General features: G+C 38.3%; 1 long non-coding RNA gene across 1 annotated transcript in view; it reads right to left on the bottom strand.

Annotated features, from left to right (window-relative positions):
• The window catches only part of LOC137887915 (uncharacterized), a 32189-nt gene extending 16571 nt beyond the window's left edge, over positions 1-15618 (bottom strand). The window contains exons 1-3 of the long non-coding RNA XR_011105080.1: positions 15511-15618; positions 12453-12552; positions 3013-3059 (exon numbers count right to left, since the gene is read on the bottom strand). This is a non-coding gene — a long non-coding RNA (uncharacterized lncRNA). The remainder of the gene's footprint in view (positions 1-3012; positions 3060-12452; positions 12553-15510) is intronic.
• Between the last annotated feature and the right edge of the window lie 1217 nt (positions 15619-16835).

Below are 16835 nucleotides of genomic sequence, written 5' to 3'. Positions count from 1 at the left end.
GTAATGGAAATTGGTTTTAAACCACTAGCCACATTCCTCCTGAGATAGAGATGGCTTGGGCTAATGAACCACGACAGCCTATTCCACAGCAGTTCCACACTTACAGCACATTCACCTCCGACACCGTCTCCTCCCACTACCAGGACAAGCCAAGGTAGAGGGGACAAAGTCACAACTTTACACCGATTAACTACTCCCAGTTATCTAGTTATTTAACACACAATCCAACTTGAAAGTGTGCAGTGGCAGCATGTCCTTACATCAAACACACTGACAATTTCCTCATTTGGCACAATTAAATAAGTTTTGCTTTTACTTATAATGAAATACAATACTACAAGACGAGTCATCTTGGTTGAACCAAAATATCAGCAACCAACAGTTCATTTTGTAAGAAGGCTATAAGCCACATATCACCAAGCCAGTAGAGCAGTAGTCCTTAAACACCTACCCACTCTGATGTTTTTGTCTTACAGAACAGTGTACTAAAGGGTAAACTTTAACCAATTGCTGATTAGTATTTTCCCTTTTCAAGTGGATTGTATTTGTGTCATATCTGATCTTATTAAATTGATTAAGCAGGCTTGACTGATTCACATTATATAGAGTATCTATCTATCTCATGATGTTATAAAATTGTTATAAAAGCATTTTTAAATCTATACCTCTGTCAGCTTGACATAGTGAAGTATACAGAAAAAGAAATATATATCTGTATTATAACCAGAGTTTAGGAAAAAAAAAAAATAAGGATCAGAAGAGTGAAGAAACCCATCTCGTGCAATGTAAATGATCACCGTCATAGACAGCCTTTTGGTACTAGATTGGAAGTTCCACACACTATTCATTAGTGATTACAGACCTTAGGTGATCTATTTACAGTACCATGGAGATAACTATTTTTAGACAATTAACACTTAAGGCTTACATTCTTAGGGTTAATTGCATTGGTGCTATTGTGTGATAGAATAAGGGCAACCATATCAAGGAGGAGGAAAAAGACTCACAAATCCTGACGTGAATGTGGAGTTGTTCAATGCTTTTATAGGTTGTGATAGTGGAATGGTATTATGGATTATCCAATAAATGCTCCAAATTAAATGACAAGATGCATTGTTTGTTCATGCCCTCTACAACGACATCTACCAGCATTTTCTGATCGGACGCCCCAAATGGCAGGATGATGTCATTTTACAGGTCATTGTTGGAAAAAGAAATCAGTTTCATGATGTCAAAAAAGTTGATGGTATAAAAACTAGTTTTTCTTCCCAAATTCCATAATTCTATTGTAATGGTATAAATTGATGTCGATGTGGGGCCATAACTATTACAGCATATCCAATTTCTAGGAAACAACTGGATGGATCACATTGGTAGTCTAAGGCTTAAGGCCTGTATCATTGACAGAGATGACCTCTTGACTTGTTTTTCTAGAAAATCCTCACCAGAGATGAAATGCTTGCCTCTCATTGAAACATATTAGCTAGTCTTTGTAGTTGAAGACAGAATTGGAATGAATATGAAATGGTAAGAAAAAGAGTTAATCTATATCACATGGCATGACAGTGCAAGAAACTTTGGATGATAGAAACAGAGAGAGAGAGAGCATGAGCTTCCCTCCTGCCGTGCACTTCCTCTAACCTCTCCTCTTCCTCCCTCTGTTTCTGTTCAAAGTCAATGTGGAACTAATGCGTTGTTTATTTCCCCCTGTAAAGATAGTGTCTGATGTGTTCTGCTCATGCAAGTCGTCTTTATTTGTAGACACCCTAATGCAGGAGTGATGGGAGAGGCTATGAAGGGATGTTTCAGACACCTTGTCACAAAAAAATTAAATCATTAACATTAATCATCTTCAGTTGTTTTGTCCCATAATGCATCTTTCTGCAATTCAGAGTGTGTGCCTTTGTTTTAGTTGATGGAGAGAAGAAAAGCTGAACATTTTTGAGACAGGCCCAGTCAGTTGCTTTAGGCACAGACAGCTTCTTTCATAGGACGTAATGCATGCTCTTTCAAGATTCTCTGGGTTAGAAGACATAATCTAAGATTGCATACACTGATAAAGGTTCTCCTGCACACCCAAGTGGAAACAGAAGAGGAATGTTTGAAGTGAGGACACTGGGGATACAGCAGTCCCCTGATGCTCAGAGCATCAGAGACAGAGAGAAATATAATCTAGTCCCACCTCCCCTGAACATTCATAAATAAAATATCAAGTAACTGAGACCCTAAGACAATCCCCGCCATGCCACAGTGGCAGAATCAAGCATGGCTGGCCATGAGGAGGGCAGCCAGGGGAGAGTTTGAATCCCAGCCGGTTAGATAGTTATACTTAATGAATTGGAAGCAGGAGCAGTTCTGCTGGGTCCCTGTGCCCCAGGATGGCCCCGACTCGACCAGGCCCAGCTTTCAGAAAAAGGTGCTCTGTCTAATCTAGCCTCATTTTACGCCTCTTTAACCATGACCAATGTATTTAAATGGCTGTTTCTTTGACAGATGCTCAGTTCAAATTATTCCTAACTGGAAATTTGTAGGGGTGATATTAAATATCCTTCAGGCCGGGCTGCCTAAAGAGAACATAGGAACATCAAAAGGCCAAACACTTCAAAAACTAAAACTAATGATTCTAGCCCACCTCCGGGGAGAAGGAGGGCTTCAACTTTGTCCAACATCCCCCCGGCCACAAAAAAACATCACTTCTTTAAATTGAGATTTGACCATTCCCCCAACCCTACCGCATTTAAACGCGATTTAACATGAGATACATAATGTATATTTCCCCGTGACTGAATCCACAGGGGAGCAGTTGGGGTAAATGTGCACCATCTTATCTGACACATCTAGCCCTGTCTTTGCAAAGTAAAACCTATGATATAACCCAACCAAATGAGACACTACACAATTTCCTCCCTTTCATCTGTGCTGTAGTGTGCTGGACTTTTTCACCGCAATTTTAGAAAATTTTAAGAATTTGTTGGCTGAGTCCACAGTTTGGTTGTATAGTAAAGTACTCACCACTGAAGGAGCTTGACCACCACCATGAGGCCGCTGTATGTAGAAATCTGACAAGGAAAGAGAAAAAGACAGAACAGGAGAGAATTAATGAGAGCGGGGAAACAGCTGGCAACATTCATTTTAAACCCTGATGGGAGCCGACGGCAGCGATTAAGTAATAATAAACTACCCAACCTGCAGTCATTAGTGGGGTGACTGAACAGACACACCTGGGCAGACGGGTGGAGGTGTGATAGAAGTTAAAGGGGTTAGAAGCCGGGAGGGTAAAGTTGACACACTGCCATGAGTCCTACATGCATGGGTAGATAATGGGTGAAGGACAGAAGCCTAGAACATAAGTGTAAGTACTTAATTACTTTTACTTATTGGCACTTATGGTAATCCATCAGGGTTTACTCTAACATGCAACTATCAAATCAGAATACAAAAACTAAATTTCAAAAAACGAATTAAATAGCACAAACAAAACATGTTGTACATCAGTAAATTGTTTCAGGTTACATTTATTCTCACATTTTCTACCCCCAGATACATAAAGACTTTTCTTTGATCAGGTCCAAGAACATGTCATATAGTACTTAGACATAAAAACAGAAGCAGTGCTATAAAGATTAACCTATGCACATTAGTAACAATTTGAAATAGTGACAGTGAAATGAATAGGCACCATATGTTTGCACTGAGTGTTTTTTTTGTTCTAATGAAATGCTTTCTCTCCCTGTGAAAGCCATATTTTCTTTCTACAAGCTGTAGGGCCAAACAAAAAGCAAATGTTAAGCTTCATTTCTGTAAAGTTGTGACTGGCTGGCTCTCCAGCCTAAAATCACCCATTGCTTCATGAGTCAGAACGAATATCTATACGGATTAGTGCAAATAATTTATGACACTACAGTTCAAACACTACTGACATGTTTCTGTTGCAACAGCCAAAGAGCCAAGAGAGGCAGAGTGCCTGACAGTAAAATTTCAGGCAGCTATTTCAAATAAACAGAGTATGGTTGTTTTAAAGGAAGCTGGAGAAGGAAGAACCACACTCGGGCTGCCCGGCCAGTGTGCTAATATAGAGTTAACGGATGCCACACAGAAACAGACTTAACACAATGCATTTTATTTGGTAACTCCAACTCTTAGCGACGCCATTGCTGTACTACGTCCAAAGATCAGAAATATGAATACAAAAGAATATGTCTAAATTTAAGAGGCTATAATTCAAAAGAGGAAAAGTCTATTGACTATTCCTTGTACTATGGAAAAGTAAAGCTCGAAAACTACTGTCAGATTTCACCAAAGAAACTCATCTGTCAAAAGGACAAAATTCTTCTATTTCAAGTTCTTTGATGTTACAAATACAAATCCATCATATGTCTGCAGGCCATAAAAAGGACCAAGTTGTATTGTGAAATATTGCTACGTTACTTATTATGGAGCAACACTTTTCTCAAGGCTGTCCCGTTGAAGACTGTTGCATAAGTTGTTTGTTTGTTTACTCCACAGAACAAAAATAAATCGACATAGTGCTGTTAATGTGTATCAATGAAAACTTTGTTTGTGTCCGCGCCAGCTGAGTTCCTTCTGCCAAACATCTAGAACAGAGGTCTTCAACAGGGGGTCCGTGACCCCTAGGGGGTCCGCGGAGGTACTGCAGGGGGTCCGCACATTTTTTGGTTGATTTTGTTATTTTATTTATTTATTCATTTTTTCAAACATGAATCTGTCCATTATTTTAATAGTTCAGTATTGTATGTAAGATAATAGTTATGTTTATGCATGGCAGTGGCACTAATAGGCCATCACTCATTTTTCATTTCCACATTTATGTTAAAAATAAAAACATCCATTTGAATAGCTTGTATGCATGATTATCATGCAATTGACAGACAATGTTGATATTGGCATTGGTATCAGCTGACAAGGTGTGTTTCTAAATGGCAGTGGCATGGCCACCCTACTCACTGTACCTTGAACATGTTTAAAATAAAAACATGAATATATGAACCTGTGTATTATTTGAATAGCTTAGTATTGAATGCACAATAACAAGTTATGTTTATACATGGTTCTAGGCCAAGTTTAATATAAAACACAATTTTATACAATATATATATATATATATATATATATATATATATATATATATATATATATATATATATATATATATATATATATAGTAGGGGGTCCCTGCTCAATCGCTCTATCAGTTTGGGGGTCCTTGGCCTGAAAAATGTTGAAGACCCCTGATCTAGAAGTCTTTTCAGCCATTTAAAGTAGAACCAGTTGGCACTTAGACTAAAATGTTTCAGGGCTTTGCCTGAAACTACCCGAGCTCTCTGGGGCCACAAGTCTTTAAGAGTTTGGTTTCATCCAATCATTTAAAGTCAATCAGCCAATTGTGCTCTATTGCAAACTCCTGAGTCCTGGCCAATTTAAAGGAATATGATTTGATATGTGTACTGTTGCAAACAACAGTAACAGCCCATAGATATGCAACATAACTAAAGTAAGTTTCCCCTGAAGGAAATTCATTTAAAAAAAAAAAAAAAAAAAAAAAAAAGAATCGTAGCTATGGCTGGCTGGATGTAAACCTGTAAGTATTAACCCGGAACAGCTGTCCGCTAGCCCGCGAGAACTCCTGGGTCCACCATCAGAAGAGTAAGCCCACAGTCCTGTTAGCCACATGCCGCATGTATTTAATTTTCAACATCTGCTGGCTTCATGCTTCTATGCTTTCCATTCCCACTGCACATTCTTCACAAATTCAGTAGCTTCCTTCTTCAGCATTTGTAAATGTTGTTGATTGTGGAAACCATCCATGTTTACTTTGACTCCCTGGCCATTCCTGGGCCAGCTCTAATTACCTGCAGCTGTTCACTTTGCTGTTTTCATTGGCTATGTTCTTTAAACACAGGGTTAGTATTTTCAATCTAAATTATATATATCTGAATAAAAAAGCCGGATTGTTACAAGCCTATAGTATTTTCAAATTATGTTTCGACAATTATCATAATTGGCACAAATCCACAAATGGAAAAACACTGGGTGAAATAAATGTTCTTATCATTTGGTTTTGCACCCAGCTGTAGACACTTGGTTGACCTTTTTCTCAGTCATAAATCAGTGTAATGACTGAGTGAACACACAATGTCAGTTTCAATATATATTGCACATACACTACACTTGCTTTCATTGCTTGCCAACATCACTGTTCTGTACAGTATAGAAAGTCCTACCCTGGAGACACCATCTGTAAGAAAACGTTGGTATTTTACTTTGATTTTCCGACTGTTGAATAACATGTTTATTTATCCTTTCATGCCTCTAATTTCTGACTGAAAAGAGAGAAGAGAGGTAAAAGAGAGGGAGGGAGAGAAACTCTTAGGGAGCAGTCAGCTGCTCTTTGCCTGAGGACCTTGTCTGCTCTCACCTGCTCAGTTTGGCGGCAGTGTAACAGCAAATTTTACACCGTCTGGGACACAAATTGGCATTCTGAACTCTGGTTATTCCTTCAGTATAATCTAATTAAAAGACACTGCCAGTGGGGTAGAAATCAGAGCATTATAAAGTTTGATAGACAGACAGACATAAAAGTGTTTGCAATTTCACAACATACCAGGTACATGTGTAAAACTTCAGAGCCTTGGCTGGAAGAGGTTTGGGCTAACTGAATTAGCCCAACTACACGCTCTGTGGTGAGTATAAGCACAATATTAGGTGCTGAAATATGAGTTTACCGTATTTTCAGCTTTGAAGTCCAGCAGAAGATTTTGTAACTGACATCAGATATCATGTTATGGAAGGATGAGTGAACTGGGTGCACTATGGCCACCAAAAGTGTTTTTGTGTTTTCTTTAAAAGCATTGCTAAGTATAGGGTTTCCTTGCCACATTCTAGTTTTGACATTTTGGAGTTGAGGCACAGTTGAAAACCGATAGTGAAATGCACAACATGATAACTTTATACTGAAGGAAAAAGCTTTAAAAACACACAGGGTCAAGTTGAGTGTCATTTGGAAATCTGCTGCAGGTACTAAAATCTATTATTCAAACAATTTACATCCATTTTGGATGCCATCTTGCCAATATAAATTCTTTTAGTGTTTTTACCTCCGTATTTCTATACACATGGGTCGCAGGGGCTAGAGTCTACCTGAGCATGCATTGTAGTACGACAGGTACACAGTATGTATCTGACAAATAATCACTCAACACATTTGGACAATTTCTTCTAGTGAGTTTCCAGCTCTGAAGATGATGTTAAAGTGTTGAAGGAAATTCGATCACCTATTCAAACTTAGAATCATGACCAAACTCCACACAGATATAGGAACTCATGTGTTAGAGTTAGGGTATCAGCCACAACACGATATGCAGGATAGGACTTTTTCCAACTACAGTGAATTCTGATTAAGACAACTATAAATACTCCTAGTAAAACACTGATAGTCAACCCGGGCTGATTCACTGTATGTGTATCGCTGAGACAAGCTTCCCATTGGCAAAGTACTGTTTGGATTCATGGTTTGTTCTAGTGTCCAATGTTTCACTAAGGAACAAAACCAAAAGCAGGCAACCTGGCTAAAATGCTAAATGCTAATCATAGAAAAGTTTGAAGAAAAACTGAATTATTAACTACAGTGTAGTTAGGGAAAGGCAGGATTTGGTCATGTGCAGAAGCTTCCCCCAGCATTATGTTCAGCCAGACTACCAGCCAATTCTGTACAGCAAGGCCTGCTGTTGATGATCCTGCATGGTTTTAAAAAAATATCATCAACCCAACATTTGTTCATCTATCTGAAAAAAAATAGTGTAAATTAATTTCTTCTACGACAAAGTCTATTATTCACCCATACATAAGTTGTTTAAAATGTCTTACAGGTTTGTAGTGTCTTATAACAACTACTCTACAGTAAACTCTGCTGGCTGGAAATACTATATATATTGACCATAATCAAAATTTGCCTAATTTTGGCTGGCATTATGTAAAATGTTTAACCATCTGACATAGTGTTAATCGTCATGCAAGAGATTGATGAGTACAGATAATCTCAAGTATTGTTAAAGCTACCAAATCTTCTCATGCTGTTACATTACCAAAACTCATTATACAAGAGTACCACAGAGTCAGATGCAGCTCAAAAGGAGCACTGAAAGACTAAATGTATTTTTCCCCTCAACCTTAACACAGACAACATATTATTTCAGAGCTCACGGCACAATGTGGGACTTCTTAAGAAGCTATAAATAATTATTTAGCTCTCCAAAATGTCAAGGACAGCTATGCTAAATGTTATACAAAAGAAAAAATAAAGAAAAAATGCAGAATATAGTAAATCCTACTGTCTGGAAGCGTGAACTAAAGCTGTCAACATGAAGAGGAAACACTCATCTCATATTTTACTGTAGGAGACAAAAGTGGGCCCTGAGATTGTCCAAACAATGACAATACATCACTGCTGCCATCAGCTGCATACAGGCTGACAGAGGCGCTGTTCAATGTCAATGCTAACCTTGCAAGATGATCCCCTTTGACCTATATTTACTGATCTGCACACTATTCCCTTGACCCTAAGGATTGTGATGGTTAGAGACTGAGAGTTATGCCCACATTGTTGAAATGTGAGGCATGACCAATAGAAGGAAGCATCAAAAATAAAGTTTCATAAAGTGAAGGATGAGATACTTTAATTGGCTGATATACTTCAATCTAAATACATGTCTCTCAAGGCAAGAATGCAACTAGTATATTACCATGTCTGTCAGGTTGAGGCCAAAACAACCCACTGGCATCTCTTCCCAAAAGATTCCTTGAGACATCAGCAAGATATTTATTTCCAAAGAAACTTTCTTCAAAACTAGTACCAGTGCAGCAGTCTAATTTGATGGTATAATAATTCCTTGAGCCAGTTGTAAAACAGATTTCTTTATGATACACCGCCAAAGCAATACTGATAGATATGCAGGTTGAAAAAGAAGAAACAACTTTAGTGCTGAGGTTGGGTTTCTTAAGTTTTAATCTCAGTCATTTTTGCTCCATCAAGGTCTCTTGACCCACTCGGGTCTCACAACGTCCCGGAGGGCATGTTGTTCAAGAGACAAATGAGACAATGAAACATGATCCTGGAAGTCTAGCTGGAGTTAACGGATTCAGTTGAAGGTTTATCAGATGACAAAAACTTTGCAGTTTATAATACTCAGAAACAGGATTTACATTGCTGTAAACTTATAACGGTGGCAACTATCTTATCTTTCATCACATCAAATGCAATAAACAGAAGAAAAAACGCTGTTAATGTTACAAAGTAATCTACAAGGAATGTGCATTTGCATCTATTTGATTGGCCTGCGCAGCACTTTACTGGATGACATTGCGTTGCAGCAGAAATTGAACCAGACAACTGTGATGACATCCATGCTGCATCAACAGACTGGCTCTATTCAACTGAAGGAGAGCCTCAAGTCAGTCTGAACACATCCTTACAGTTTATTCAGGTTGAGTGCTGTTAATTAACAAAGCAATGGGAGGACTGGAGTAAGGATTATTAACTTTAGTTAACTTGTAGTCTGTTGACTTAGCCAAATGCCTACTTTTGGTACTTATGTCTGCCAACAACAAATACCCCTCCACACTACAAGCTTGAGAAGAATAACATCAATGTCCATGACAAATGGTACAAAGTTTAAATCAATAACTAGAGACTCTGGGATAACAATTGATACACACACACACACACACACACACACACACACACACACACACACACACACACACACAGAGAGAGAGAAAAAGCAACATCATATCAAGCTTTATGTGAGAAAGATTAAAAAAAAAAAAATAAATAAATACATTAAGTTGATTGATGAATATTTTTTGATAAAGTTAGATAAAATGACTCTCAAAAAGGATTAAAGCCTTGTGCTAATACCGTTGATATGAGAATCGTATTGGACTATATAACTATTTCAACTCAAATTTGTTAAGAACAGCATGTTTCATCTATTTAGACTATTAAGCTTTTAACAAGACATTACATTAAGAGGCTAATGGAACAGAATGTAGCAAATACCATTTAACGAAGTTATAGAAGTAGTCTCAGGTTGTTCCAAAGCTTCACAGCCATGACGACCAAAGTCGTTGACGACAACCTTTAGTCTTTAACCAGGATAAAGGAGTAGTTAAGCCGTTTCTGCATGAGGCTGCACTCCGCTCTCAACTGTACTATAACCATGAGATCATAAAATACGGTGCTGTTGGTTCGAGTCAGCTGTGAAGGACGACAATGTAGTTTGCATTCGCAGAGCTTTAAACTCAAACAAATCTGCCGAAGCTTAACCAAATGTAATCAGACCACCTTTGTATTGGCAGAGCAGCAACAAAGAGCGCATTTCCTTCCTGTGGATTTGAATGTGAAAAAAACCTGAATGTAATTGTGTCTCCATTTACTATCCATCAATATCTTGTAGACATTGTGTCCCTTTATTCTTTTCATAATTTCACATGGTAAATTTCCTGAGACCCTAATGAGAAAGAATGAAAGAAAAGCAGAGCATGAAAATGGCTACCGGGTCTCCTCTCCTTCTCATTCTCCTCAGTCTGTGCTAGCGAAGGACTTTTTTTATTAATTTTATTTAATTATACCACAAAGCTCTTTTTTATACTGGGCCATCTCTGCCTGTGTCCTACTCCCACTGTGTGAGCTTTGTAATTTAATAAAGCTTCATTTAAGAGAGAAGTTGATTAAAAAAAATTAAGCTCCAGTGATCACCACAGCCTCAGCCCTCCCCATTTTACGAAAAGATCCAATATTTCATATTACGAACATGTCGGGCAGAAATGATCACCGCAGGACAAGTTAATGCTTTCCACACAATCATATGACAATGACAGCAAACCCCCACCACAGATAATGTCACCCTAAAATGTGGAGAAGGTAAGACATTTTCCCCTTTTCCCACTTGTCCCTGCTGTCTGCCCATCATCCGTGTGTTATTTTTGTTTTATTCGACAAGAACAATGCCAATGTGCTGCAATAGCGGATTTAGGAGAAGTAGAAATTCCAGCCTACTGCCCTCTGCTTGGTTTCACTGTACAGCCTAATTACTGATACTCTATAAGACAAAGCCTTTGAAATACAATCTCCCTAAGTTATCCCATCTGTGCAGCAAAGTGTTTACAGGCACACAAAGTCCCTAATATAGAAAATGTGCAAGCTGTCAATTCCTATTATAAAAAAGGGAAACAAAATAATGATAAATACAATATCTACACTGCAGCTTAAAGTTAAATACCTTCTCACTGCTGGAGAAACATAATCCACACAATTAATGCTTGAAAATTACAGCCTGGATCTAGTGGCAGTTTTGAAGCATAAGTTATTGATTTGGAAATGAAAACCTGTACTCTTCAAGGTTAAATCCAGTCCACCCTCATTACTGCTCTGTCCTTGAGAGGCCCGCACCAGGGCTGCTGCAAGGAGTAGAGAGGACTGCTTTAATGAAGGTGAATTTAATGGGATTTAATGTAGCTGGGGGCAATGGAGCAGCAGAGATATGGTTTTAACAAAGAGCAAGGGACCAAGGGTACAGCCAAGAGAGCAGCCATTTTCCTTTCTTTTTATTTATTTCACATTTGGCCGAGCAGAGTAAAAGCACACCACATATTCGTCTGACTAAGCCCCAAGAGTCAGTGGTTACACTTCTATAGTCGGGACAATACAGGCTCCTAGCCTTCCATCTTAGCATTCACACACATATTGTAAAGCACAAACTCTTTTTAATGGATTGGAATTCCAATGTGATACTTCTTTATTTTTGTTTTTTAAATAATATTTGAGTTTTAGATATTTAAAAGATTTGATCCTCAGTATTAATGTGCTTTAATCCTGCAAGAAAAAAAACACTGCAACACTATTGACGGAATACTGAGGATAATGAGATTCGAGATAATGTGATGATGCAGGCAGTATTCCACATTCACAGCCTTGTGTAAAACATCTTTAGGGAGCCCAGCAGGGATCACAGTTACATTTTTGATCATTCCTAGACACAACTTACTAAGGTCGATTCTCCCTCTGCTTTACTGAGCAAGTGTTTTGATAGACTAAGCAAATGCATCATATCACGCCTCTCCAGTGAAGCTTTGTGTGGGTGCCTTAGGCTGCTCAACACAAAGCTTTAGGACAAGTAATGTTCCTACATTTTCTTTTTTATTTTCATAACGTGGATCTATTAATAATTGTGTGGAGCTCTCACAAATGCTGGATCCCATTTGCCTCACACAGCTTGGCCCTTCAGCTGCGAGGTCACGATCCCATGGCTGTGCCCTCAGCTTTTGTAAGCTTGATGTGAACAATGTGTGCTTTCTGCAAATACCATTACATGGTCCGCTCCAACAGTAATGCCCCATAAATATGCCAGAATCTTGAAAAGCAAAAAAAGAATTACTTTCATAGCTGGTTTTGAAACCCTTGCGCAGTCACTTTTCTTCTTTTTTTCTCTCCCTTCCTTTCCCTCTCTGAAGATCTGCAGGAGAGCTGACAGGGTGCTAATTCACAAACAGAAAGAGAGTAGGGAAAGCAAAGATGTGATTACAAATGCCATGATATAATGCATACAGTGTGTGTTGTTATCAGTAGCAATTCTTAATAATCATACTGGGCCAACGGCCAAACTCATTACTGATCATTGCCTTCCCTTCCTCTGGAGCTGGATGCAGTATAAAAATGAACTGCTCTTCTATACCTCACTTCATCCACAGTCCCTCAGCAAAACACAAACATAAAAAAGTATTTTTATCTTCAGCTTTAGTTGAATAATACTCTTCACTTCATTTTAAATGCTGAATCACACTGTAGGTGGTATAGGTTTAAAAGAAAAAATTAAACATCTCGGTAAGATCAAATGAGACGACATTTCTAAAGACATATATGTAACATGTACCACCTTATTAAGGCACACTTTTCAAGGACATCAACCCTCTGCAAGTGTGGATATAATATTTGAGCAGAGGGCATAGATGGAGATAGATGAGCTAGGGGCAGAGGCGATTCAGTCTGCTTGTTTCTGTCCTGAGACAGCTGAGAACATTTGAGGAAGAAGCTACAAGGCTCGGGTGTCAGGGGTACTAACCCTGGATCAAGGGTCCACCAACAATCCACAATGCATACCTACAAGATACAGAATATTAAAGCTGATGACAGGGCCATTATTAGTGTGGTTATATCCCATGTGAATGTTATTATAGGATATGAACATGCTGTGAAGCACCCAACTGTGATCATGGTGACTCAAATACAAAGTGTCATTTTGTGTACATTTAGTTTCAACATAAAATATTTCAAAATAAATGGTAACAATAGAAGATCATGTCATCTCCCATTATAATAAAATAAATACAAAATCACATATGAAATACATGGATAAGTAATAGCCTGATTCAGGTTTTATTGGGCGGTGCTGATAATGTGATTGAAAAGGATCAGATGCTTTCTTTGAACTCTTAAAACTTCCTTGAAGAGCTCCCCTGCTGACCCACAACCTCTTCCAGATTTTCCTTTTGACGAAGGATGTCATGTCTAATTGTAGGTGGACTTAAGGAAACTTGTCAATGCCAGTTAATTTCTCAATATCAGTAAAAAAAGCTATAAAAAGAGCTGCATTGTTCGCACATCTGCATTTTCCATTTAATCTTTGACTTTCATTGGTGCGGTCTGTAATCCCTCAGACATGAGTAATGGGAAACATTAAGCACATGTTTGGGAACAAGTGGTTTTAATTAAAATGCTCACAGAGTACCTTGGGAAAAGGAGTTTTTCTTCACATTGCCCTACATTTTTTTCTTTGCTTGTTGTTTTGGACACACTCAGACCTCAGAAACAGAAAAAGAAAATCTACAAGCAGGAAGAAAATGAAAGATTCATCCAAAGTTCAGTAATCTAATCACGTTCTCCGCTGACAATTTAGAAACAGCAAATATGCGAAGATACAGCTTCAAACTATTATTAACCTTGACATACAAAGCCCCAATGCTTTTTAGGATGTTGGGTATCCTTTCTACATAACCGAAAAGGCTCCTTAAAACAGATGAGTGGCATATAAAGGCATCTTGAGAAGGCCACGCAAAGACTTGCTTTATTAACTCTGACAGGGGGAACAGAAATTAGGGGTTCTCCACTTGAGCCATTCTTTAACTTCTGTGAGCAGTTCAACCCACACATCTCAACTTAATCCACAGCACTCACGGTCATATTGAGACCATGGACCAAGGATACTATGTGAGGACATAATCACTATAACAGCTCTGACTTTAGGAGTCACACCACTAAACTGCTGGCTTTGATGTCACCAGCTTGTTTCATCACAATCAAAAAGTGGCAAAAAGCTTGTGCGATTTGTATTCATAACAAACTACACTTGTGTTTTATATTTATGACGACAAGATTATCTACAATACCCTAAGACTATAAATACACAATTTTAAAGAACCAATATCTGTTGAGTGCAGGGCCACGCACAGCTATTCTGTGGAATAGAGGCAGAAGTTAAAGGAATAGTTTGCCATTTTGGGGAATATGCGTATTTGCTTTCTTGCAGAGAATCAGATGAGAATATCTGTACCACTCGAATATCTGTAAATAAGAAGCCACAGCCAACAGCCAGTTACCCTGTCTTAGAATAAAGACTGGAAACAGGGGGACGTGGCTCGGCTGACTTTGTCCAACATCATATCTTGTGTATTTTGTTTAATCCATACTGAAACTGAAGTGTAAATTGTGTGGTTTTACAAGGGGTTATAGTCCGGACTATTTCGTGGCGGGCGCAGTGACTTTCTGAAATCACTACTTGTTTGCCTGGCAACCTCACAGTGATGACAAGACTTAAGTGGTACACAATTTTTCATTACCTCACTGCTTATATTGCCAGAGCACTAAAACCTACTATAAAGACAGCCGTTATATATATTATCTGTTTTTCACCACACTCCAGAAAGCCTATAATTGGTCATTTGCATGTCAAACAATTTAACACAGTAGTCAATGAATATATTCATATGTTAAGAAATGTGTTAGGACACGTTTTACATTGACATGCAGTTATCTTGTGTGATGAATACAATGGAGCAGATGTTTAATTAAGGAGGAGCACAGCAAACATTTGTTTACCCATCTCATCTGTAGCCTAGTATTATTCTTAACTTTCTTCATGCCTGCTTCACCTGTTTGGGCTTACCTGGTATGCTATTAGCGTCATGCCTCTCAAAGTTGGCTACTAGTGGTTTGGTAGGTTGCAGTTGCAGCATTGCCCCCATTTGTGGCCTGCAGTGTCTTAAAACATCGTGTTGTGTTTACTTCGAATCATTTGCATTGATGAGCAGCGTCTTAGTTGAGACATACTGTAAAAGGAGCGCTAGCGTCACCTAGTTAACGTCAGGCATCCGTTTACTGAAAGTGACGTTAAAAGCTAAACTGTGAAAAAAACGCACGGGACGTTTGACAACACTTACCGCTGTTTTGAAGACATTTTCAGATTCCGCAAAGACGTTGCTTTCCAGCGTAAACAAAAAGTGTTCGGTCTGCTGCTCAATAAAGAACACGTGGAACTCCTTTGCAAAGTTGCGGCAGTTTCAATTAATGCAAAGATGACAGCGGGAAGTGACGTTTTCCTTTGCTTGTTGAAAGTGCAACAAGAAAAATATGAACGTTGTTGTACATGACCATAAAAAATAATGTAAATTAATTATATTGATATTGAAATGATATTATGAATTATATCTTAAATAATCTGATAGAATAATATAAAAAAAGCACATGGAAAATTATTATTTTGCAACCCAATAATTATTGTTTTGCAACCCGAAATATTAATGATTACAGTATATTCAACTAGGACCAGAAAACCAAAACTAAAAACTGAAATTAGCCCACAGACAAGAAATGTTGACGTAAAAAGAAATCAGTCACTTTATCTTGAATTTACTCAGGCACTCTGATGACTATGTGAGTGAAAAGACAGATATGACATTAATGAAAGATTAACAAATGCTTACGTATGGTGACACACAGTTTTTATTTTGTTGTTCTTATTAGTTACCCAAGTGCAAATACACACTCTAAGTAAGGCAACACAAATGTTGACAGGAGGTATTAATACTTCATGGAGCTTTATATGTGCAATAGACGGGATATAGCAGCAAACAACTATTTGCAATGTAAAGATATAGTGGAGTAATATCTACTTGAGGATAGAATTAAGTCACTTTTCCCGTGTGTTTGTTGTAATACGAGCCTCTCCCTACTCTGTTGACATTTCCGGGTAGGTTGTGCATGCTTTTGGTTAATGTTCGTGCATGTGAGTTTGCCCCACTGGCTAGCTCAAGGCCGTCGCTTTGCACTGCTCTCATAAGGCTGAAAACGGCCGGCCCAACCGCCGCCATGTTGAAAACTCTTTGAGAGGCAATAGAAATGCTCCCAATCACGTGTAAAGCACCGTTAAGTTGCCAAGATGTATCTGTTTCAATGATAAAAATGTAGATGGGTTTATTTTCAATAAATTACTTTGTTTTGTCTTATTGTTTTTTTTTCGTTCTTTGTTGTTTCATAGTTGGCGCCATACTCGCAGCAAGCCAAATTTTGGTCCTTTTCAAGAGACATTTGCAATTCATTGATGAGGGTCAATGTTGTCATTATATTCCCCAGTATTGTCACAGTGTAATCTGAAGTTACCACAATAAAGCTTCTTCCATTCCCATCATCTGGTTCCGCAGCTCCAAGCCATCTTAAGACCTCCACTTTGCAGTTAACAACATCCATCCCTCATTGTTTCTGTGAC

Source organism: Cebidichthys violaceus, unplaced genomic scaffold (assembly GCF_023349555.1).
Source record: "Cebidichthys violaceus isolate CVI_PGR_0920_01 unplaced genomic scaffold, fCebVio1.0.p SCAF_5, whole genome shotgun sequence".
Lineage (NCBI taxonomy): Eukaryota > Metazoa > Chordata > Actinopteri > Perciformes > Stichaeidae > Cebidichthys > Cebidichthys violaceus.
This window is presented reverse-complemented; position numbering and strand designations above follow the sequence as displayed.